General features: G+C 39.6%; 1 protein-coding gene across 1 annotated transcript in view; it reads left to right on the plus strand.

Moving 5' to 3' along the window:
- Positions 1-263: 263 nt before the first annotated feature.
- The window catches only part of Ipcef1 (interaction protein for cytohesin exchange factors 1), a gene marked incomplete in the record, with an annotated part of 139,668 nt that continues 113,612 nt past the window's right edge, over positions 264-26,319 (plus strand). Inside the window, 1 exon segment of the mRNA XM_017794779.2 lies at positions 264-307.

The raw sequence follows: 26,319 nt of genomic DNA on the forward strand, positions 1-26,319 counted from the left end.
AAGTTGGAAGTTCTAAATTCCTGTGCACATTCTTCCAAGTATTTAAAAGTAAACTAAAAATGTATCTGGGTATGTGTGCCCATAGTTTGCTGCCCATGTCCTCCTTCCCAAGAGACACGGTGCAGTGTACCTTGTTTGCTTGGAGAAGCACTGAGAAGTTCACCACCTTGTTCTTTTGTCACTTCATCTTGGGTGATGTGGCAGGATTCTGATCTCCTCTATGGCAGAACGCCAATGACATGCTTGTTTTTTGTCTTGTATAGATCACCAGCAGCAGACCTGGACTGAGGGAGTTCCTAACATTTTGGTACGTAATTACAAAGTTATTGACCTTAGTGGCAATTATAACTTGAAAATCCCAACCTCTACTTTGTTATTTTAATTTATGAACCAAATCAGAATAAATGAAGTATATTTATCCCCAGGCTGGTATTTGTGCAGAGGAAAGCTAATAGCATTGTTAAATTACCAACTCTATTTTTCTCTTGGAAATGGATTCTGGGTGGTGATTGTTTTACAGGGAATTGAATTGCTTAGTGAACAATTATTGCTAATTTATGGATTGATTTTTTGTTTGTGTTGCCCCCGGGCAGAATAGCTTCTCATTACTACAAAAGTACCAGAGGATCATGGGATCTATTTCATAAGCAACTGTGAGTTTAGATGCCCAACTGTAATTTGACTGCTCTAGAGATAGGTATATTTTAATAGAAAGTTATTAATAATTAAGATAAAATGAATTATAATTTTCTTGCCTTTCAAATTCATCCCTAATAAACTAGCCAAGACTAGAATTCTATGGTTACTGGTGTATTTCCTGTCACTGTCCCTTTCATCTCTGATTTACAAAATGATGTAAAAGGATTACTTATCTTAGTTCCCAACTGGGTCATCTGTCCCTTTCTTGGTTTAATTCTTTTATACAAGACGAACTACAATGCTAAGCTTGCTGAGGAATGTAAGGGAAGTATTATTTTCAGAGTTATCTACCAAAGAAACCCCCCTCCCCTTTGTGACTACGTGGATGAAGCTAAAATTGTGGCAATTGCTCAGAAAATATGAGTCTGTAAATTTAAAGCTTTTACTTTTCTATGAGCCAGAAAATAGGGTAAAGTCAGGAGTCTCCCCAACATGCAGTTTCTACAATATCCAGTTCTGTTGCTAACATCTTTGAAAAATTGTGACTCATTGTTCATCCTAGGTTTTAGTGAAGAGGGTACTCTCTTTCCATAGTAACTGAAGACCTTGGTCCTGGTTGTCCAACTCATTGACATGAACATCACTTTTGGTGTGTAACTCAGTTGGTCAGATATCTTCAAATCTATGTATATTCTTATTGTTTCAATATGGGTTCAACAGATGGGTATTTAAAAATATTTTTATTGAATTTATGTGCATTTTATATAATACATCTTAATCATATTTAGATCCCCTCCCATATCTGCACCCTGCTCATAACCTCCCACTGGATTTCATCCATTCTGTCATCTATGTTAAGGCCTAATGAGTCAAGTTTTTGTACCCAGATGAGTCAGTGTGAGTTTCTCACCCTGGAGCCTGGTCAGCCTATCCAGCATCACTCCCTTAAAGAAAACCAACACCCTCTCACCCAGCAGTGACCCAACAGTTCCTCTGCTAAGGTTGGGGCTTCCTGCCCATTTCCCCAGTTCTATGCTGGGCTTTTGTCTGATTGAGTTTACATGGGTCTTGTGCATGCTGTCACACTGCTAGTAAGTTCATATGAGCAAGTTCCCAGAAGCCTGGAAAACTGTTTCCTTGTGGTCATCCACCATCCCTGGATCTTACAATTTTCTGCCTCATCTTCTCCAATGGTCTCCCTGAGTCCTAGGTGGGTGAAGTTTATTTTATTTTTTATTTTTTAAATATTTTATTTATTTTAGGTGTATGCATGTATTGCTTGCATGTAGGCAAGTGAACCTGTGTTGTGCAATGCCCACAGAGGACAGAAGAGGCTATTGGATTCCCTGGAATTGGAGTTACGGTCAGTTGTTAGCTGCCATGTGGGTGCTGGGATTCGAACCCAGGTCTTCTGCAAGAACAGCCAGTGTTCTTAACTGCTGAGCCATCACTCCAGCCCCGTGGGTGAAGTTTAATACAGGAGTCCTTTCCAGGGACAGGCACTCTGTAGTCTCTTATACTCTACACTTTGGCCGTCCATGTTAATAGTCCTCTGTTGCATGAGGCAACTTTGCCAGTGAGAATTGAGAGATGTTTTGGTATTTTCTCTACCCTGTTCTATGTTCCATGAACTTTAGGTGTAGAGGTTCCATTGTAAATGTGTCACTTAGGGCTGGGCATCTCACAGACACTTATTCTCTGTGTTTGACCAGTTCCATCTGTTGCAAAAAGAAGTTTCTTTGATGAGTGGTGACTAGCATACTTGTCTGTAAATGTAAGGATCCATATTTAGCATACCATAAGAAATTACATTTGTCATAGGATATGACAGATATAGGGTTTCCTCTAGAATCTGTGACCTCTCCAGCCATGTGTATTTGGCTATATTTACAGTACCACATGAGTTTCCACCCATTGAGTGGGCTTTAAATTCAGTTAGCTGTTGATTACCCCCAAGATAAAAGTGCTACTACTGCGCTGATGTAGTTTGCTGTGCTGTTCATTGTTGTGGTTATTGGGCTTCAAAGCTGGGGTTGGGCCATCAGTTGCTGTTCTCCCTTAGCAGCTCGCATAGTGTCCTCCAAAACTACGAGAGCTAGTCTTCAGGGAGGAGGCTTCCAGGTCAGTTCCAGCTCTGTTGCTCCAAGTCCTGTATCCGGAGTATGTCCTGTCTTCAGCAATAGGGTCTGGGAGGTAATCAAAGGCTGTGACAACAGCCTCTGTTATTTGGGGAATTTCTTGGTCTACCCTGACCAACAACTTGAAGGGAGGCTTCTCCTGTCTGGCACTGTGATTCTTGTCATCTAGCCTTTAGCTATACATATGCACTCATGGGCAGATATTGTATGTATGCTTTTCAGTAGGCTTTTGGACCAGTATAATTCCCTCTGGTTTTTCACACAACCTAAGTATTATTTATCTCTCCTCTCTCTGTCTAACCCTCCCTCCTTCCTCCATAGTTCAGGCTCCCCACTTTTCCCCATTCTGTCCTTGATAATGGCTGTCTCCTATTTTCCCTCCTTTCTTGAACACTTTTTTCCCTTTATCCCCATGATTTCTTGTACAACCTTCCCTCCTCCCTAGTTAAATATCCCTTTTCCCCATTTCTCCCTCAGATGGACATTTTTAAAAATTTATTAAAAAATTATATATATATGTGTGTGTGCATGTGTGAATGCATGTGTGTGTGTGTGAATGTATGTGTGTGTGCGTGTGTGTGTGTGCGTGCGTGTGAATGTATGTGTGTGTGTGCGCATGTGTGTGTGTGTGTGTGCATACCATGTGCATACAGGTACCTGCAGAAGCCAGAAGACAGTGTCAGATTCCTTGGAATTGGAATTACTGGTGATTGTGATGCTGGGAACGAAATCTCACTCTTCTGCAAGAGCAGAAAATGCTCTTAACTGCTGAGCCATCTCTCCAGCTCCAAAGGCATTATTTTGATGAGATGGTCAATATGATTTCCATACTGCCTTCTTAGGTAAAGAATGATTCATTTATTATAAAGTTGGATATCTTATGGAATAATTTTAAGTGATGCTTTTCATAGCCATACTTTCGATGCTTTATAACATTGTTTTCTCAAGGTATTAATGAAAACGAGCAGTTTTTACCATTTTCAAAAGTCAAGTAGTTTTCTAGTAAAATGTTTAGATTAGGGGACTCCCTCATGAAAGATACCTAGTAAGAGCCTGGCTGGCTATCCCTGTGTTACAAGAGAACTCTTCACTGATTGGAAGACTAGCTTAGATGGGCTCTAAAGTTTCTTGTTATATAAAACTTTGTGTTTAAGATGAAAATAGGCTGTGCCATCAATAACCAAATTGGATAACTTAATTTTAAAAGCATTATCAATGTGTTTACCTTGAAAAACAATTAGACATAGCACAAGGGTGAAGAGGTCAGGCTCTAAACTCAAGTGGCAAGAGTTCAACAGTCTTCAACACACTTGCTAGCTGTGTGACCTTGGCACATAACTTTTATGTGACCCTTGTTCTTCTATTTCATTTAAAATTTATTATTATTAATGTGTGTGTGAATGTGTGTGCATGATGTGGTATACATGTAGAGATCAGAGGACAACTTATGTCCTTTATTTTTTTTAGTTTTAAAATATTTTTTGATTTATTTTTATTTTATGTGTATGAGTGTTTTGCCTGCATGTATGTAAGTGCACCCATGGATGCAATGCCCACGGAGGCCAAAAGAGTGTGTTGTAGCCCCTGAAACTGGAGTTATGGATGGTTGTTAGCTTCCATGTGGGTGCTGGGAATCCAATCTGGGTCCTCTGTAAGAGCAGACAGTGTTCTTAACCACTGAGCCATCTCTCCAGCCCTAACTGCTTTCCTTTTTAAAAGGGAAAGTAATAATGTATACTAAGACTGTTACAGGGATCAATGTGTCAGTGTAAATACAGCTCTCAGAATAATGGTCTCCTGCATGACAGAGTTCTTAGGATGCTAGTGATGAGTGTTCCTGCATCAGCTGGGGCCTGGGACCCTCTTAGAGGCTTTTGTGCATTTGATATCAGTCCCTCAAATCTCCAGCCTTTAAGAGTGGCATGAACCCTGTGATGCTTTCTGCAGTTCTTTTAAGTACATCATGGGCTGTCCTGGTTCCACCTGGAGTCAACGTGCAGCACACACACAGATGCTTCTCTGTTTTCCACTTAAGCCACACTGTGGTTCCTACATCCATCACTCCGTTCTCCACACTGCAGCCTCCATCTCTCACCTTCCTGCAGTTGTCTTAGCAGGTCATTTTGCATGCATTCAAACACCCCTGCACCTCAGCTTTTGACAGAGGTTGCTTGAATAATTTTATAGTATTATCCACCCCTTTACCATCTGTTTCTAAGAGAAAGGCTTGAGGTAGCCACTAGGATTATGGAATGTTCTCCAGCCAAGGCAAAGTTATATTAGCATATTTCTACCCTTACTGTCATTAAGCCATGGTGAAGGAACTTTGCTGATTTTGTCACTGATATATTATAGGCTTAGTTCTCAGTCCAAGTATGTGTAGTGGGAACAAGCCGTTCACAATCACTGCTCACTCACTGTGCCGAGGTTTCTCAGCCTGTGATTATTTTGAGTTCTTCCCAGGATCCTTAAAGTATAAGGTGCTTGTCTCATTATTTTGACATATTCCTGCTGGGCAGTGAATATTGTGAAGTTTTATGCGAATGCAGTTTTGAACGCAAGGTTATGTTTTCTTTATTCTTGTTGTGTCTACCAGTGTTGTGTTCTAAGACTTACTTAACTTGATTTATGTTACCAAGTGATTCAGGGCGCTAGCGAACTTCTTCCAGAACAGAGTGTGTGGGGCCAAGTCTCATTCCTCTAATAGAGAAACAACTCGGACTCCAAGGATTTCTTGGATTATTTTAAAATAAACTCTGTGTTAAAAATCTTGTGTGCTAGTGGTAAAGGAATAGATGACCATATATGTTTTTTTTCTTGAAGGTATATAATTTTTTTTTGCAGAAAATATGATACTGTGAATAGGAATTGAGGACATCAGGACTGCAAAGCAGGAACCAGTGAGTTAAGGACATACTCAGAAACTGTTCTTCAAGAACAGAATCTGCAAGTTTTTCAAATGATCTATTTCAAACTTTTCATTTTCTTTTATCTTCATTCAAAAATATGGAAATGGATTTCAAAGGGGCAGAATCCAATTCCAAGAATGACAAAGTGTTGGTTGAAAAATCTCAAAATCTTCTGAGGTTATTTACAAAAATGAATAGGACATTTTTTTTTTTCTCAGAGAAACTTCTGTACTTATTTGTAGATTGTGAGAAAATACAAAAAGGGGAATCAGCTTCATGGGGACCACAAAATCTTCTTGTCAGGTAGTTCCATTGCTATTTAGCCAGCCACCCTCACTGGATACATCAGCAACTTTAGCTGAAGCATTCAGAAAGAGACTTAACTCCCTTGGGTAAATGTCAGTTTACACAGAAAAAGTTTAAACAGGGCTTAAATAAATCTCAGAACTTTCATTAATAATTAATAAGCCCCAAGGTAGAGTCCTTGAGGTGACATTGAAGTGAACCCTCAGCTCTCAGAAGCTCAACACAGCAAGCCTTTTATTTCTTACTTATACCGTATTATGTAGTGCTGGTTGGTGAAGAGGGGAAGGATCCCAGCTCCACAGAACTACTCGAGGACTTGGACTGATGCAAGCTCCTCTATCTTTAAAATAATACTTTATTAATTATTTGAGAATTTCACATGATGTATTTTGATCATATTCACTCCTTGTCCCCAACTCCTCCAAGATGTATCTTCACTTCCATACCCACTCAACATTGTGTCCTTAAAAAAGTTCGTATCATCCATATACTGTTGGGTGTGGGGCCACCTACTGGAGCATGGTTGACATATCAGGGTCACACTGATAGAAAACGGACTCTTCCTCTCCTTAAAGCTATCAGTTGCCAATAGCTTCTCTGCTAGGGGTGGGGTCTTGTGCCCACCTCACCCTTCACACTGGGATTTTGTCTGGCTTGAGCTTGCACAGGTCTTGTGCATGCTGTCAAAACTGCTGTGAATTCATATGTACAACTGCCCCATTGTGTCTGGAAAACATTTTCCTTGTAGTTACCTACCTCCTCTGATTCTTACAACGGTTCTGTCCCCTTTTGTGTGATGATCCCTGAGCCTTAGAAGGAGGGAGTGTATAGGTGACCCATTTAGGGATGGCCACTCCAGTCTCTTATTCTCTGTACCTTGACCAGTTGTGGGTCTCTGTGTTAATCAGCATCGACTGCAAAGAGAAACTTCTCTGATGATGGTTGAGAGATGCACCAATCTATGGGTTAGTGATGAATGAACAGGAGTCAGAGTAATACTGTGTCCATTTAGCAGCACAATAGCAGCAGGTTCTCCCCCACAGCCTATGACCTGTCTAGTCAGATTCTTGGCCCCAATAATGGTGCCAGGTATGAGTTCCACCTTGTGGTACCATCTTGTCAGTAGTGACCTCAGAGAAGACAGTGTGGAACATGCTAGCCTTCTCCACACTGTAATCAACATGCTCCAAACTGTAATCAACCTGCATCACCTCTGTCCATCCTGCTGACCAGAGCTAGTCACATGGCCTTTCCTACTACATAGGGAACTGAGGGAGGAGAGAACTAGATACAGAACCCAGGAGTCATTTCTTCTTTGATGATATTTACAAAAAATTACAAATTACAATAAAATTTTGCATTTGCTTACAACTTCACAAATCGAATTATTTTAATATTTTAATTTCACTTTAAGATTATTCATTAATTTTTTTATTATTTATGTGTGTGTGTGTGTGTGTGTGTGAGTCTGCATGAGTTTATATGTACCACAGGCTGTGGGTGCAGGAGTCTGGGGAGGCTAGAAGGGGGCATTCGATTCCCTGGAACTGGAGTTACAGGGAGTTGTGAGCCACCATGTAGGTGCTGGGAATCAACCCTGTGTCCTCTGCAAGAGCAGTGAGTGCTCTTAACTTCTGAGCCATGCTTCAGCCCCTAACTGCACATTTTCAGCCTACTGACTTTATATAGGAACAGGTAAAACAAGGATTATTGAGAAAGAATTATTTTTTGTTGTTGTTTTTTTGAGACAGGGTCTTCCTGTAGCTCCAGCTGTCCTGGATTCACTGTGGAGACCAGGCTGGCCTTGAACTCACAGAGATCCGCCTACCTCTGCCTCCCGAGTGCTGGGATTAGTGGTGTGCACCACCACGCCTGGCTGAGAAAGAATTTTTTGTTTATCCTCACAAAATATAAATGCCATGAAAGAAAGAAATTTTGTCTGTTGTGTTCAGTATTGTGTCTTTAAGCCTCAAACACTGCCTGGCACAGGGCCTGCCTTACATGTTTGATGAGTAAATGGATGAGGAATGGCTTCCATCCTAAAGCCTATCCTTGCTCCTGTGTCAGGTAGGTGGGGCTTATGATTGACAGTGTCATAGGGAGGGGACGAGGCCCTTTTTGAAGTAAAAGGACCTGGTCAGACAAAAATGCATGCCCAAATACAAGGCCCTTTGGTGAGCTTTGAGAGATGGAGGTTTGTGTTTTAAAGGCTTGGGATTCATAGGTGGAAGAAAGCTGCAGGCCCTGAAACCCGATTAACTTTCCTATTTGCTTGATTTTGAGTTTTCAGGCTATAGAATTGTCATCATGTGTTATAATCATCTTTAATTTTTTTTCCCCAAGGGAGAAAGGCTTTACTTGGTTCACAATTCCAGGTAACTGTCCATCATTTTGGGGAAGTCATATAATAGTCTTTAAATGCTGCATAATTATTCCTGGAAAACTTATGAGGTAAATGATTTTCTCTGAGTTCCTGAATAATTAAAAAAATTTCAATTATAATTTTGACTCTCACTGGCCAATACATCAAAAGATATTAGATTTGGAATGTGTGTGTGTGTGTGTGTGTGTGTGTGTGTGTGTGTGTGTATAAATTGAGGTTTCAGGATAGATTATTAGATGCTAGACTGGTTGGCAATATATCTATATTAGATCAGTTAATATGCCTATTACTAGGTTTAAGCTTAACTTTTAAATCTACTTCCAAATGAAATTAAAAAAAATATTTATTATTTTTATTTTGTGTGTATGCATGTATTGCCTGCATGTAGGTAAGTGCACCCGTGCAATGCCTATGGAGGACAGAAGAGGCTGATGAATCCCCTGGGACTGGAGTTACAGAAAGTTGTTAGCTGCCATGTGGGTGCTGGGATTTGAACCTGGGTCTTCTGCAAGAACAGTCAGTATTCTCAACTGCTGAGCCATCTCTCCAGGCCCCCCGCAATGAAATTTTTGAAGTTAAAAATTGTAAGTTGACTCATTGGCAGGTTAAGAGGTGCAACTGGAAAGTTTTGATTTGTATCCGATTTCCTCCCTTCCTTTAATCTTGCTGGAGTGCTGTTTTATTGAATTTTCTCTGAATGACCAGCTTTCACTGTTCTCCACGGTTTTCCTCATTGATCTGGCTTTGCTTTCATTACTTCTTTCTTGTGTTTGCTGTTTTCTATTGTTCTAATTCTGTGTGCCCAGCCCTTGGTGTAGCTGTGCTAGCCTTTCTTGCTTTGAGATAGCTGCTTTTGCAGCATGAATTTTCCACAAAAATGCATTAGTCATGTCCCTAAATTTTTAATGTGTATTTTCAGTGAGGCTGAATTCTAAATATTTTCATTTAATTTACTTTTAAAATCCAAATATATATTGTAATGTGAGATTGTTTTCAGTCATATGGGCTTGGAAAGCTAAGGGGCTAGGGCAACAACTGTCTGTAAAGTCCCTGACACACACACACACACACACACACACACACACACACACCTGAGTTCTGAGTTCTGTTGCCAGCACCCACATAAAATGTAGGTGTGGCAGCACACACCTGTAACCCCCCTGCTGGAGAGGGGTGGGTAGCAGACATTAAGGGCTCACTGGCCAGAAACCTGGCTGAAACAGTGAGCTCCAGGTTCAATGAGACACAGTGTCTCAAAATATAAGGTGGAGAAAAGATTGAGAAAGACATCAGACTTCAACCTTTGGCCTTTACATGCACCTGCGTGGGTGGACGCACCTTGCCCAGTGGTGAAGCTAACAACCATCTGTGACTCCAGTTCCAGGGTATCTGACACCCTCTTCTGACCTCCGTGGGCATTGCATGACACAGGTACATTTACATACATGCAGGCAATACACTCATACACATAAAATAAAAAATAAAATATTTAAAAAAATGGTGTGAAAAGCAATGGAGAAGAGCTCCCACCATTGACCTCTGGCCTTCACAAGTGCACATAAACACACATACACACAGAGGCATTCACCACACACACCATAAAAATAAACAATAATGTAAAAATTAAAAATTATATAAAGCTAAGTGTGCTGGACAGCTTTAGTTGTCAACTGGACATGCCTGGGTAGTGGGAATCTCAATTGAGGAATTGTTTCCATTGAATTGGCCTGTGGCCATGTCTGTGGGGGCATTTTCTTGATTGTTGAGTGATGTGGGAAGGCCCAGCCCACTGTGGTTGATGTTAGCCTGGGCAGGTGGGCCTGTGTTGTATAAGAAAGCAGGCTGAGCACAGGCCAGAGGAGCAAGCCAGAAAGCAGCACTCCTCTGTGGTCTGTGCTCCAGATTCTTGCCCTTAGTTCCTGCCTTGGCTTCCCTTGATGATGGACTGTGTTATAAGCCAAATAAACCCTTTCTTCCCCAAGTTGGTTTGGGTCACTGTTTTATCATAGCAATAGAGAAGCTAACTAGAACACTAAGCTTTCATTAATAATTTCTTTAATTAATATATTTTAATCAAAGAAAATACTTTGTCAAATTGAATTTGTGAAGTTTAACCAGGTCAACATGTTTAAAAACATATCTCTGTGCTGGACTTGAGTGTGTATTCTCTGTTTTACAGTGGTGGGTTCTATGGTCATACGTTTCTGAATTTACTAACTGTGCTAGTTGCATCTTGATCCCTTACTGTCTGCTTAAGCTATTCATTTCTGAGAGCTATGCCATAATTGTTGAGTTATTTATCTTCCTCCAGTTCCAAGAGTCATGGCTGCTTAACATATTTTAAGGGAATGCATTATATGTCTGTGAAGGCTATTTTCTGATTATCTTTTTAAAAAGAACCTATGGCATCTTTCTTTTTCCTTGTATTCATATTTTTGTATGGATTTTGTGTTTTCAGCTATTAATACTGTCACTACTGTTTTTTTTTTGTGCATATTCATCTGGTTCTGTGTTTTCATCTTTAACCTGCATTCTTTGGGTTTCCATTTCCTTTATAAGATAACATGTCTAGTTCTCACTTTGTAAAATAACTTTTCTTGTGAAATGTAGTATGCATACAGCTGAGGAGAGGAAATAATTTTGAATAGTCCCCGATTTATCATGAAGCAGAAACTCTTACAGCTGTAACGTTAGTCAAGGAATGTGATGTTTGGGACTTCAGCATCCCCTCTTGAGTCATTTCCAATCAGTTATATCCGATGTCCCCTACAAAGGCAATTCCTTTGCTGTATGTGGATGTTACATGATCCTTGAATTTCTTTGTAATTTTATGACCCACTTGTATTTCCGTGAACGCTATGATCTAATTTTGCTTATTTCATCATTTTATGGAAATGGAATCATGCAGTTTGTAGTCTTTATTTTTTGTGTCTGTTCGTTCTCTTAATGTTATGCTGCTGTGGACACAGTTTTCATTTTTATTGTTATGTAGTCCAACATGTGACTGTACTGTGATTTATTTATTCACTTCCCTACTGATAGCTTTAAAAAAATATCCAACTGTACTCACAAATCTGACAAAAAGGGGCTTATACAAATTTTCAGTGTTCACAAACATGCCCATCGGATACATCTATACATAAGAGTAATGTTTGTGGGCCATAAAATATGTCTTTGATCAATGTTAGTAGCCTCTGGGCACTTTCAGTGACTTTGAAACCATTTCCATACCTGGTACTCACAATTTTTAAAAATTTCACCATTTTAATTGGGTGTACCATGGTACTTTTTTATTTTATTACTTTTTATTTTCTCTGATTATTAATGAGGTTAATCCCATCTTTGTGTATGGCCAATTAGTTATCCACGTTGGCAAATATCTGCTAAGACCTCTTTCTTTTTTATTGCTTATTTTTTATTATTTTTTTACAAGTTCTTTATATATCTTGGATATGTATCCTTGTGTAGTGAATTATTTTTTCTCATTCATTTTTGTAGTTTTTAATGTTGTTTTTGGTGAAAGAAAGTTCTTAGGTTTGGTGTGTTAAAAGTTATAAGCTATAAATGATACTGAGATAATTATTAAATAAAAAAAAATTTAGCCAGTGTCACACCAAATATTCCTGAGAGACCCCTGTGTGCTCTCTGGCATTCCAGAGAGCATGGTTCTAACTAAACCATCACAATGTTCCTCTTAAGTTATAGCTTGGGGAAAAAGAATATTTATTGGGGCTTGCCAACAAAGTTTATGCCATTCAGAAGGGGTCACTTACAAAGGCATGCGTACCTGTGAGCTCTTTCTCCCCTACATTTGAGATCCATGCCATTGCTCTGCTTCCCAGATGGAGAATCATTTTCCAATTCCCCATGTGCTCCATGCTTCCCTGTGTCTTCAACGTTCCCAGTCAGCATCTGTCCCTAGACCCTCCCCCTCTGAGTCTCTTGGGGTTTTGGGGTTCAGTTCTAGTTCCCTCGGAGGACATGCCTACATAACACCCAGGCATGGTAGAACATGCCTTTAATCCCAGCAGGTGGATCTCTGTGAGACCGTGGCCAGCCTGGTCTACATAGTGAGTTCCAGGCCAGCTGGGGCTCCAAGGAAACCCTGTCTCAAAAAGATAGAGGAAGGGGTCTAAATGTGATTAAGATGTATTGTATGAAATGCACAAAAATTCAATAAAATATATATATCGGAAAAATAATTTGACTTTTTTGGAAACACACACAAAAATCAAGTGCTGAAAGACTGTAGATCTGACATGGAAGGGAAAACGTGAACGGTCTAGGAGAAAAGGTAGAACAATATCCTTGTGACACAGGGCAATAAAATATGTTTGTAATACCTATCGTCTTTCAGTTCATGAACATCACATATCCTTCATTTGGTTTTCTTTAGCTTCTCCAATAATGGTTCATAGCTTTCTTCAGAGAAGTTTTCCATATCTTTTCTTAGATATGCGTTTTCTTAGGAATATTTTCATGTTTCTGCTTACATGTGGAAATATTATTGAATTTGCTATAATGATCATGTATCTGGCCACTTTCTGTATCCACATGTTAATTTTAATACTTTATCTGTAGATTCTACGTGTAAAATCATATCCTCTGAAAGTACTGGCAGTCTTAAGTTCTTTTTTAAAAAATATTTTATTATTTTTATTTTATGTGTATGAGTGTATTGCCTGCATGTATGTGAGTGCATCTGTGTCGTGCAATGCCACGGAGGCCAGAAGAGGGCTTTGGATTCCCCTGGAACTGGAGTTAAGGCCAGTTAGTAGCTGCCATGTGGGTGCTGGGAATCGAACCCAGGTCCTGCAAGAGCAGTCAGTGCCTTTAACCACTGAGCCATCTCTCCAGCCCCTTAAGTTCTTCTTTTTAACCATCATTGCTTTCACTCATTTTTCTTTTATCAGTACCTCTGGTTGTTGAATTGTAATGACCATCTTTGGCTTATTCCCAATATCAATGAAAAAGGTTCCAATGTTTGTCTATCACCTATGCCATGGAAGAACCAGGACCCTCCTTACTTACTGAAGAAAGCCCATGTCAGGAATTTGGGAAGGGCCAGCTTGACAGTTGTCTTTGATCTCTGGGGTTAGTTTTAGCTGGTTGGCTGGAACTGGAAGCTCTACTACCAATATGGTGTTTTCAGTTGCACACTTGGGCTTTGGGGTCCCTGGGTTTCTTCTTCCCCATAAGATATTTCATTCTGCTAGGTCAACACAAAAAGCTTGGACCATCTGTATGGCAGTCTCAGAATATTTGGACTTTGAAATTAAATTTGGCTTCCACTAGACAGCTGTAAAATCTTATGAGTGGGGAGTTATAGCTCAGTGGTAAAGCAGTTGCCTAGCATATATTAATAAAAGGGTTGAACCAGAACACCATATTCATATAAGGTCTGAACCAAGGGGGGGTGGGAGAGAGAGAGAGAGAGAGAGAGAGAGAGAGAGAGAGAGAAAGTATTATGAGCCAAAAAGAAGTCCCATGAGCTGAGCTGGAGACAGTGGCCTGTGTCTATAGTTTCAATACTGGCAAAACTGAGGATTCCTTGAGGCTGTGGGTTCCAGACCAGCCAGGGCAACATAGAAAGTCCCTGACTCACGTCCCTCTGACCTAAATAGTATAGACTTCAAAGTATGGCTGTTAAACATCCAAGAAGGTTAGTTCCACCAGTCTGGTACTTTTAGTTACCATGTGCTATGTAGATAAAGCTTGGGTAAAAACCAACATTCTCAGATAAACCTTGACTAGACATATATTTTGTTCCTTCAACTAGTTGACTAAACTATGACCTTAGAAATTTTAAGATTATGTGTATATTATTTTTGTCTCATCCTTTATATATCATAGCAAACTTAGACCATCACTTGCTTAAGCTTTCTCAGTTTTTTTCTATTTTGGAAAATATCTCCATTCCCATATCCTTTTAACATCTTTTACATTCTCATTTTCTTTTTTAATAATTATGACATAATAACATTAACAAATAAATTTTCTATCTGTTGTGAGACTTCTTTTCCTGGGGATACTAAACAATCCTTATCCCCTTTTAAGGTTCTAGTGTCAAACCAATGTTTGATTAAAGTTTTACTGGGGAACCAATGAATTTACTGAGCTTACTTACTGAGATAACTGAGGGTCTGCTGATGTGTATGAATGACCTGAGGGTGTGCACACTGGAAAGCCTTTACCCAGCATGGGTCAAGCCTTCTCTTCCTAGCCTTCCCCAGATTGTATACTTTAGTCCTCCCCAAATCTAGGAGACCATGTGTGATTAGGGCCAAAATATATAAAATAAGGTAAAATAAATAAAATAATAAAAATCCTATGAACTTGAGCCCACAAGGCCACAGAAACCGCAATTAGATGTATCTATTTCATTACATAAAATTTGAACACAACCATATTTTAATAGTATGGGTATAGAAGGAAAAAACAGATTTACTTTGTGATAACAAGACTTTTACTTTTTGAGGTTAAATGAACTTACTGAGAGTGAGGAGGAAGAGCGAGCTGTAAACTGAAGGCTGGGGTAGCTGAGCAAGAAGATAAGGTCAAGATAAGGAAGGAGCGAAGACAGTGGGTGACCACAGGAAGCCAGGTGGAGATAACAACGTCATTAGCTTTACCTAACTGCAAACCAGAATAAATCAACCCATCGACAAATGGAAAATCTCACATGCAAAGTCTGTGAAGAGGTGGAAACACACACACAGAAAAGCTTACACGTGAACAGGGAATGCTGGGTAAAGCAGTTGTCCAGTTGTGATCTGCTCTGTAATTTCTGCATTACTTTCCGGGACTGAATTCAGTAAGAAAGTCTAATTCAAAAAACCAAAGGGCAAACACTTTCTTGAGAAATAAATACAAGATGCACTTTTGCAAAACTTAGACTTCAGGGTTTATGATTCTAATAGTTTGAAAACACACCATATTGAACTCGAAGGACTGTGAAATGGTAGAATTAGAAGGATGCTTTCATTTGGCTCCCAGAGTAGATTTTGTACTTACATGCTTTTCCACTAGGTGTCTCTTTGCATACATGTCATGATTACAGAGAAAGCTAATCTGTTCCTGTAGGCATTAGCTTCTGTGGATTGTATTTAAAAAAAATTATCAATTTTGGAAGCCGCGAAGAATGTCTTTAACAAAACAGTTCTTCCTAAAGAACAAAAGGGTGTGTTTTTGGTGACATCTCTTAACTCTTGCTTTAAAATTGTAGGAGACACTAGCAAATTCAAAATTCAGGTCCCTGCATGGGGGCTGTTAGCGGAGCAGAAAGACCGAAACATTTCATTCTATGGCCTGCCCATTTAAGATAGCGACCAGAAGTCAGCACCACAGGTTTGGAAAGATGCCTCAGCAAGAACGTACAATTCAGAACAATCCATGTTTGGCTCTCTAGAATCTCCATAAGGAGATTAGTTCCCTCCCTCCTGATCAGATCCTCATGCTGCCCTGTGACATCTTATCTGTGATCCTATATGTAGCCTTCTGGGTGGCCACATGATAGCTGTGGTTCACGTTAGACATTGTCTCAAGAAATAGGCTTAGGCTTTCCACTTTTACTTTCTTGAGGTTGAGAAGGTCACTATAAACCAACAAATACTTATTATACACTGTGTCTGCACTGGCCTGTCTATAGGAATCAATGGAGACATGCACCTGTAAGTGTGTATTAAGACTTACTAACTGTGCAGAAAACTTGAGCCTGCTGCAAAGGAGGAGGAAAGTCAAGAAGACTGGAGGAGACAGCGTGCTGCGGAGCCAAGGGCCCTGGGCTTGGACTCTGAAGACCGGAATCTAAACTCTGGCTTTCTAACGGACTGACTTTGAAACTAGTTAGTCTAGCTCAGTAAGACAGTATCTTCGTTTTCAAAAGTATAGATAGGGCCACTTTATAGATTCTGTGAAGACTAGAAAATGTTTGTGAGAATTTGCCACATGATTCTAAGCGCCTCCCAGAGAATGGGCCCCGTTCTTGACAAAGGCAGGCTTCCCCGGATCATGCCTGATTGATGGTTTAGCTCAGGATGGTCTCCACTTTTCTGCCCCATGGGGCCTTAACTACGGCTTCCACAAAATCATAAAGCCCATTAAGGTAATAAAAGAACTAACGAGACAGAAGAGGAATTTCGCTTCTAATTCCAGAGCAATGTGTGCCAGCTGCTGGCTTTTATAATGGTTTTTCCTCAGGCAGTTGCAGAGGCCCCTGCTAGGGGATATCTATACACCTTGGTGGAAAGACGTGGTACCAATGATGTTTAGCCAGGTTGAGTGAACGTGAATAGCTGCCGCAGAGCAGTGCACACACTGTCCAGATTTCACCAAGAAGAAAAACAAACTGTCCTCCATATGGAGAGAAAATGTGATGGTTACTGCTGTGGAGAAATTGGGGCATGCAGAGGGCAGAAATGGAAGAGGCGTTATTTTCCATGCTTGGCCTGTCTTAAGACTATGGCATCTACTCTTGTTTCTAAGGTTGAAATAAAGTGAGCTCAGGAATCAGGTTCTGCTGCTTGGGCTCCACCATGGTGGATTCCTGGTGGAAATAAGGAGGACTCATGAAAAAGGCTGCAGTGGGTCTAATAACTAGTGCCCTGTGTAGAGGATGCCAGTGCCTTCTGTGGACTCGTCATGACCTTGACCTCCTTTTCTTGTGCAATGCAGAGCTTAAGACCAGTAAACAAACAATCTTTGGGTTCACATCCCTTAAAATTGGACTTAGTTTGGATCTCAGAACAATGATTTCTGAGAAATTCACTGGATTTGGAGACGACATAAGAGAAAACAGCTGCTTGTGGGTTGTGTCTGCAGTGGCGAGAAAGGGCTATCACTAGGCTGTGCTTGTGTGCATCTAATGTAAGTATGCATGTATCTGGGGGTGGATTCTGTCATGTAACTGTAGAATTCAGTCCTTGGACTTGTCAAGTCATTGGCCTACCTCATGCGGTAGTGAAGGGAGTTTCCAGGTCCATACCCTGGGTACCAGGAGAAGCATCTACTGGGATGCAGTGAAGCAGGTCCCCTCTTGTCTCAGCCTAAGGTATGTGGGTGTAGACTTTAATCTTTGATTTTAGGGTTCTGGAATCCTGCAGAAGAGCAAGAAACTTTTGCAGTTGAGCAACGCAGCAGAGAAGCCTCATATCTCTCAGGGGAACAGGGTCAATAGTCATTTGTACTTGATAGGTTCTTCCAGAGGGAAACAGAAGCAGCTTGTGGGAGATCACTTGTAGCCACCTGGTTGTTACTATGGTAAAATGCTCTACGGGGAGCAAAGTTTGACCCTCACTGCAAGGTTTTTCTCTCTCCTATGTATATGTGGGATTTGTGTGCCTAAGGCTTGGTTGTCAGGGCTGACAACTTCTGCAAGAATACATGGGGAAGGCAGGAAGAGGCCTGCCAATCCCCTCAGATGATGGATCCCAGGATTTCAATGGTGTTGAAAATAAAGTAATTTTAAGCATCACAGTTTTTCTGGTTTTTAAAAGAATCTGTGATTCTAAAAGCCATCTGCCAATTCCTCACCACAGTGGAGAGAGCAGAAAAGAAATGCAGAAAAGTGACTGAAAGGGACAAAAACAGAAAGGAGAATTTCCTGAAATAAATAAAATGGATTGGAATCAGAGTGGCAGAGCTGATGTTAAAAGCAAAAATTTGAAACAATTTGTATAACACCATTTGCCCTTTCGGAAGTTTCCTTGACATACTCACAGTCCCCACCAACCCCACCCTGTGTTACTTACTGTGTGGACCCCTCACACACAGGTCACTCTGCATTTAGCTTCCTTCTGTCCTGGTCAGCTGTGACAGGAGAAATTTCATGCCGGTTGAAGGAACGAATGGATTATTTCATGTCCTGTGGTTTGCCACATGAGCCAAGATGAGTTAGTTCTCTGCTTTCTGTGGTCCAACAGTGATGGCCCGTCAGCAGTGGATGCTCCTGCTGTCTGTCAAGGATGAGCACTCTGGTGCATAGACTGCGTGTTTCTTGATGAGTGACACCTCAGCCCCAAGAAGGACCATAACCCTCTGTTTCTTTTAGATTTCCTCCAGGTTAACAGATCATATTCTAACTAGAAAATTATTTCAAAATCTAAATCACAATAGGCTTCTCTAAAAATTTATTTTGTTTTTTTTTTATTTTTATTGTGTGTATATGCTATGCTATGCTGTGTGTATGATGGGTATGTATGATGTGTGTGTATGATGTCTGTGTATGTGTGTATGATGTGTATGATGTGTGTGGTGTGTGTGATTGTGATTGTGGATGTATGAATGCCACAGTAGTTGTGTGGCAATCAGAGGACACTTTTCCTGAGTTGGATCCTCCCTTTCTGCCTTGGTTGAACTCAGGTCATCAGTTTTTGTGGCAAGCACTTCTACCCATTGAGTCCTAGTCTTCTTAAAAAACAAAAACCACAAAAAAACCCTTTAAAACCTGGGCCTTGTGCATGTTAAGTTCCTTCATTCTAAAGAGTATAATGTCGAGAGGGGACCAAGAAAAACAGCTGCTTTCAGATCAGTTGAACATATGTATCCATTAATAAAACTTTTATTCCTAGTTCTTAAAAAATCCTGAATATGGGGCTGGAGAGATGACTCAGCAGTTAAGAGCACTGACTGCTCTTGCAGAGAATCTGGGTTTGGTTCCCAGCACCCACATGGCAGCTAACAACCATCTGCAACTCCAGTTCCAGGGGATCCATTGCCCTCGTCTGGCCTCCTTGGGCATTGTACACATGGGTACACTTACATGCACATAGACAAAAAACACGAATACACATAAAACTTGAATATACCAGGCTCCTTCCTCAACAACATTTCTTTGCATACTGATATTCTTAATTTATTTTCTGGTTTCAAAATGACATAGGACCACAGTGCATATTTCTGACTTAACTTACCAAACAATTCTAAAATGGCTGGAATACACTTGATTTAAGAAGGATCCTTGTGCCTAAAACAAAATGCAATGAATCTTCATTTGCATATGTGAAAAGAAATCTTTTTGAGTTTAACTTTATGATTCACTTGAAAATAAATACAGTTCTTTTCAGATGCAGCTATTATCAAGAATGCAATGTATTTCATGTTACAATCTCAGAAATATGAATGACATCATTGGCTTGGCTGTGTCACTTGTTTTGTCCTGAAAAGTTGTTCGGTTAGGATAACTGTCATCACTATGACTGAGAAAAGTAGGCTCTTGAGTTCCAAACAATGTCACAGGGAGAGCCAGCCAGGGAGTTTAATCAGCCTCGGAGTGTGAAAGCAATTCTATTTGATGAAACCCGTTATCACACTTGCCTAAACCTCTTAGGTGTGTACTAATTCCATTTGGAAGAATAGGTTTGTATAACAAAGCTATTTCTAGGTAATTGCTCCCATTTTAGGTAATTACTACCACTTATTGAGCATGCACTATGCCCCAAGTGCTTTCCATAAGATATTTCATTTAGTTTCACAAAACCCCCATGAGTTGGTTATTAGTATTTCTGTTTAACTGATAAGACATCAATTAATCAGAGAAATTAAGTGATTTTCACAATTGCACATTTAACGAGTGGTGAAGTCAGGATTAAAACACAAATCTCTTTTCCTCTAATTCACATGCATTATTGATCTAGTTTTAAAAACTATTTGTTTTCCTACCCATAAAATAGCCGGGAAGCCCTATGAACTCCCCTAGTACATTAAATTGTCCCATAAGTATTACATCATATATGTGGTTTATAGAACACTGCAAATCTTGGAAATTATGTACTTAGAATAAATACCACAGTGTTTTGATGAGTTCTATCATTTAAAAGTTAATCTTTAGGATTTATAAATTATATATATATTTCTTTTCTTCTGATACTCAAATTTTAATTCAATTTATCTCTTGGATTATTACCCTATGGCATAACACTTTTAGGCTTGGACATGTATTGATAATTCTTACTTCTGTGCCAGAGAATTCTGACATGGAATAGAAAGCAATAATTCTGGTGGCATAAGTATGCAGATTGATTTTATTTGGATTGAGTTATTGTTGCAATTCTTATTTGTATATAACTTAATAAATAACAGAAACATGTTATATGTTTGATAAATAATCTTAAATACAAGTGATAAATATCTTTGTTGAATGAATATTACTTAAAGACAGATGAGGCCTCCCTGAATGATTATTATTTATTGCTAGAGTGAAAGGATTCAAAACTAATTGTAATACTTTTGGTGGTTTCTATATATGTGAAGCTGAAGAAATACATTGGGCACTTTTAAAAAACTTTTTTAGCATATATTAATCATTCATAATGATCAGTTTCATTATGACATTTCCATACATGGACATGATTGACCAGTAGCCCTAGGACCCTCTCCTTCTCCCTCCCACTGATCTTCCCAGGCAATCTCTCACTTTTGCTTGCATGTTTGTTTGTTTGTTTGATTTTTGATTGGTGAACCAATGAATTTAGGGTTACTGACAGGAGCATGGAGAGAGTTATTTACAGGAACCTGGGCACCTTACCAGTGTCTGCACCACTGAAGAATAGCAACATACCTGCCTATAGCATCTCATGAAGGGGAGGGGACTCTTGAGCCCCCCCCCCCAGCAATTTTAATTGGCTATAGGAGTCTGGGCTTGGGAGCTATCACCTTCTTCATGATGGATGTCAATGGGCCCAATCTTATGCAGAAAATCACAGCGGCTGAGTTCAGTGGTGCAACAGCTGCGTCACATCTGGAAGACAGTGTCCCACAGCACTCTACTACTTCCCCCAGCTCTTACATTTCTTAAGAGTCTTCTTTTTTGATGTTGTCCTGGGCACTTTTGGAAACCTTTCCAGGTATGTGCCAATCTATCACAATTACTTTTAATGATCAACAGACAGCTCAAATAGGATCTTCTTTAATTTTTTTGCAAGCACAGAATTAGAAATATTTTTAAAAGATTTACCTAAATGTGCATATATATGCATCCCTCTACCCGTCATTTCTCTATTTACCAATCAGTGAATCTATTTATCTATGATATTTGTAACTTTTGATTGTTTATTATTGGTATCTGCGATTGTGTTCTCTTCAACCCTTTTAAGCCAAGAGTTGACAAAGTTTGCCCTGTGACATTACTATCAGGTACATCATTTATAACCATAAAGTTGCATTTTTTCACAGTAAACATTCTTCTCACAATTAGAGATAATTATGATGAACATCACATTCTAATCCCTTAGAATTTTATTTGTAGTCTAATAAATTTTATGTAGTATTTTTATAGCAATATGATTAAACTCAAACTTACTTTTCAGTTTGCCATTGAATTTCAGTTCATTGTAATTTTGTAACAATGTACTTTTGTAGATGTGTGTTTATTATCATTGCTTATTTTCTTTCAGGATTTACTAAATAAACTTTGATATCGCATGCTTTAAAAAAGATTTATCATTTTAAAATTATTCATAGGTGTCAGGGTGAGGACTAAATACATATGAGTACACATGCCTGTGGAGGCCAGCAGAGGGCATCAGATCCCTGGAGTTACAGATAGTTGTGAGGTTGTGAGCTGCCTGACATGGGTGCTGGGAACTGAACTTAGGTCTTCTTGAAAGAGCAGTGTGTGCTCTTACCACTGGGATCTCTCTCCACTCCTGAAGAAATGGGTTCTAATATCTATGAAGGAGTGAGTGCCACAGCAACAGGACAGACAAACATGCAAGTGAGAGTGAAAGCAAGCAGGCAAAAAAGGTGAAAGCTTCCTTCTGCCGTGTCCTTTTATCCCAGTTGCCCACATTTAGGATGGGCCTTTGGATTCAGATAATCAGATCAAGAAATTTCCTCACAGGAATGCCCAGTGACTTACATTTTACTGGATTCCAAATCCAGTCAAGTTGACACCAAGATTAACCTTCACAATCAGTGAACATGTGCATGGGACATGATACATATTGTGATGGGGAGCCATCTAGGGAAAAACCAACTGCAAAAGTAGTTACTCACTACACTGAAGAGCACTGGGCATCAAAGCAAGGATCCTACGGCACCATTGGAAGGGGACAGATCTTCCCCAAGGATCAATGCAGGTGTCCTCAACTAAGCGGCATTTGGTCAGAGGAGAGAAGGAAAGTCGATATACACGTCCTGTGATTAGAGAAAATATATTTAAGGAAGTTTAATCCGTTTTGAAAGACCAGTGATTCAGGGAGATGGAGAGAAAGGGACCTGGAAACCGTCCAGAATGTGGGGACGAGTCCGAGGCAGAGCATCCAGCTTTCCTTTAAGAGACTTTCAAGGATTTGGTCTTTATTTCCAGACTAGTGCCTATGCTTGATATACACGTCCTGTGATTAGAGAAAATATGTTTAAGGAAGTTTAATCCATTTTGAAAGACCAGTGATTCAGGGAGATGGAGAGAAAGGGACCTGGAAACCGTCCAGAATGTGGGGACGAGTCCGAGGCAGAGCATCCAGCTTTCCTTTAAGAGACTTTCAAGGATTTGGTCTTTATTTCCAGACTAGTGCCTATGCTGGGGACTTAAGGAAAGAGATGAATGTCACATCTTCACTGAAGCCAGCAGCATTTTCCCCTGTTAGGATGATCTTGCTTTATCAAGGAGAAACAGTTTGTGTCTTGGGTAGGGTCGGGCCAGTACTCAGGCAGGAGGACACCGAGTTTCGGTGTGCAGGAGAGCATGATTCTTTGGTATCCCAGGGCTCATCGTGTTGTTATTTCTCACAGTGCATCTTCCACAAATGCCCATGAGGAAAGGAAGTAGTAGAAGGAGATTTCCTCCTTGCCCTCCACTGTCGCCCATCAGAGCTCGTTTTCTTCCTAAATGTCTGACTGAATGAACAGAACAGGACTTTCCCAGAATAGAGCCTATAGTTAAAGAAAACATTTTAACATTGTTACCTAGACTGTGCCCTTCACCAGGCTAGGCAGCAGGGCACAAAAAGTACTTGGCCTTGGCCATTCTATTTAATATTTGATGGTCTTATTGCCCACTCAGGAAGAGGCAGGACCATCCACAGAGTCATGGAAGGATACTTGGTCATCATGGAGTTATCTATGAACAATGTCCTGTGGGGAACACAGTACAGCCAGGATGGCCCTTGTGGAAATTAAGAGAGCAGTCTCTTAGCCAGACATGGTGATGAGATCTTGTAATCCAGGCTACTCAAAAGGCCGAGGAAGGAAGATCATGAGTTTAAGGCCAGTCTGGAATTATAAAATGACTTCAAGGCCAGCCTAAGTAACATGTATCCTGTTTCTAATGGGTGTGTATGAGCTAGAGAGGTACAGAGACAGATTAGGAAGTCTGGGTTGGAATTCAGACCTGTGTATTCACAAACTTTCTCATCAATTGCTTACATTTCCTCATCTAGGAAGTGGGGTAATAATAGTATTTTATTCACAAGGTACTTTGATAATTATATGGCATAGAAAAATTTTCAGTGAGTTTGGCACTTAGGAAACACAGTAAAGTGAGCTATTGGATTATTGCAAGGAAGGGCCAAATTAGCGATTAGACAAAGACAGGTTTCAAAGGTTGGTATCATACATTATTTAACAGTTTACATAGTTCACTTTTAATAAATGCTTCCTTAAGGGATGAATATGTTTTATAATAAAATAATTTGTTGAGAACTTGTTATGTGTTAGGTCACACCATGAGCCTCATGGAGATCTGCCATCATTTAATTCTTAGGAAAGCCTGAGAAAGGAATACCAATCATGTAATCCCATTTCACAGATGGATGTTCTGAGGCCTCAAAATACCATTTACCTGCCCAAGATTTCATACGAGTAGTAAATTGCCAAAATGAGACTTAGTTGTATTATAGCTCAATACAAAGTATCTGTTCTTAACCTATTTTTTCCCCTCTTTTCCTAAAAGTTCTGCTTCAAGCTGTCTTTAGCTTATAATATATTTTCTCAATCAATGGATGCTAAGACTGCATTGCTGTAGTCACTGAAATAGTCATAGGTGGTCCAACATTATTATTTTACAGATAAAAGATTATTATAGAAAATAAATACATAGATAAAAATAAATTATTGACTTCTGTTCCTATAGAAAATTACTGTAGTCATTTTGCTGGAAATACATTCAGACATTTTTTTCTCTGGATACATCCATGTTTATGTGGATATGTATAAATATATGTATATATACACACATTAAATATCTATTTTTATTTTTATTTATGTGTAGATGTGTGTGTCTGTCTGTATGTATGTATGCCCACAGAGGCCAGAAGCGGGTGTTAGACCCCTTGGAACTGGAATTACAGGCAGTTATGAGCTACCCAATGTGGGTGCTGAGAGCCACCCAATGTGGGTGCGCAGTTCTTTGGGAGAGCAACAAGTGTTCTTAAATACTGAGCCATATCCCCAGCCCCTAAAGTAACATATATTTTTTACATTAAAAAAGTGGAATCAGCACTTTTTTTTTAAAAAAAAAAGGTGCTTTGGCTATATAGCCTAGGCTCACCACTGACTTACGATCTTCCTGATTCAACCTCCAGTCTGCTGAGACTGCAAGTGTGTGCCATCATACCTGGTAAGCATTCTGTACACATTTTAACCTATTTTTAAATGAATGATTAGTTACAAAACTCATCTTCTACTCGGTATGGTGGTGCTGAGGACAGTTTATGACACATAGCAAAGGCTTAGGGGACATTAGTTACCATATAATTATCATTATCATTATTGTTATCTTGACAATCTCCCATCCCTCCACAAGGCTATAAGAAGAGTCTCTTCACCATACTCCTCTGCCATCAAACTTGGCTTCCGTTGCTTAATCTTTTTGTAGGGGAGAAGGTAATCTTGGACACTAACATGGAATCATGCTGTTGTATTTTGTATTCATTTTACTGCTAATGTGTAAGGACTGGTTGTTCGAATTTTCCTTTTTTCTGCTTTCAGCTTCTTCTCAGAAATTATTTTCTTGTTGGTATGTATTAAATACATACGTAGATATTTCTTCCAGTTCCTAACTGTATTTTTAAAATTTAGGTATTATTTTTTAGAGTAAATAAATAGGTAGTTAAAATTTTGTTGTTCTTTCTTTTTAATTTTATAAACAAATGCCATATTCATATCTATGTAATATAAGTATGACTTTTTTTCTATATAAAAAGTGGCTTCCCACTCCTGGACATATACCTGAAGGGCTCTAAGTCAGCATGTCACTTCCACATTCAGGCTTAACTGTGACACTGTTCACAATTGCTAAGAAATGGAATGAGCTAGGTATCCACTAACAGATAAATGGATCAAAAATATGCCATATATACACAATGGAGCTTTGTTCAACCATGAAGAAAATGAAACCAGGGCATTTATAGGAAAAAAGTGCAAGGAGGGCTGTGAAATAATCAGTTGACCAAATATCTGATATGAAAACATGAGGACCCGAGTTCAGGCCTTAGAACCTTTTAAAAACGCCAGACGTGGGGCTTGTGTGAGTAATCTGAGTCCTGGGAAGTGGAGACGGGAAGATGCCTGGTACTTACTGAGGACCCAGTTAGCCTAGTTTGCGAGCTCCAGGCCAGTGAGTTAACGCTCTTGAAAGGAAATAGATGCATTCTGGAATATGATAGCTGATATCGTCCCTTGTCTTCCACACACACTCACGTGTTCTTCTACATGCTCACGTATACCTGCACGCACACACACGATCAAGCAGATAATTATGTTAAGCAAAGTAAGCTAGACTCAAAAAGGCAAACCCAACGTATTTTCTCTCATATGTAGACTGTAGACTAAAAAATTGTGTGTGTGTGTGTGTGTGTGTGTGTGTGTGTGTGTGTGTGGAAGATAATTATGTTAAGCGAAGTAAGCTAGACTCAAAAAGGCAAACCCAATGTATTTTCTCTCATATGTAGACTGTAGACTAAAAAATGTGTGTGTGTGTGTGTGTGTGTGTGTGTGTGTGTGTGTG

This window comes from Nannospalax galili, unplaced genomic scaffold (genome assembly GCF_000622305.1).
Source record: "Nannospalax galili isolate Female #2095 unplaced genomic scaffold, S.galili_v1.0 scaffold1087, whole genome shotgun sequence".
In the NCBI taxonomy this organism is placed as follows: Eukaryota; Metazoa; Chordata; class Mammalia; order Rodentia; family Spalacidae; genus Nannospalax; species Nannospalax galili.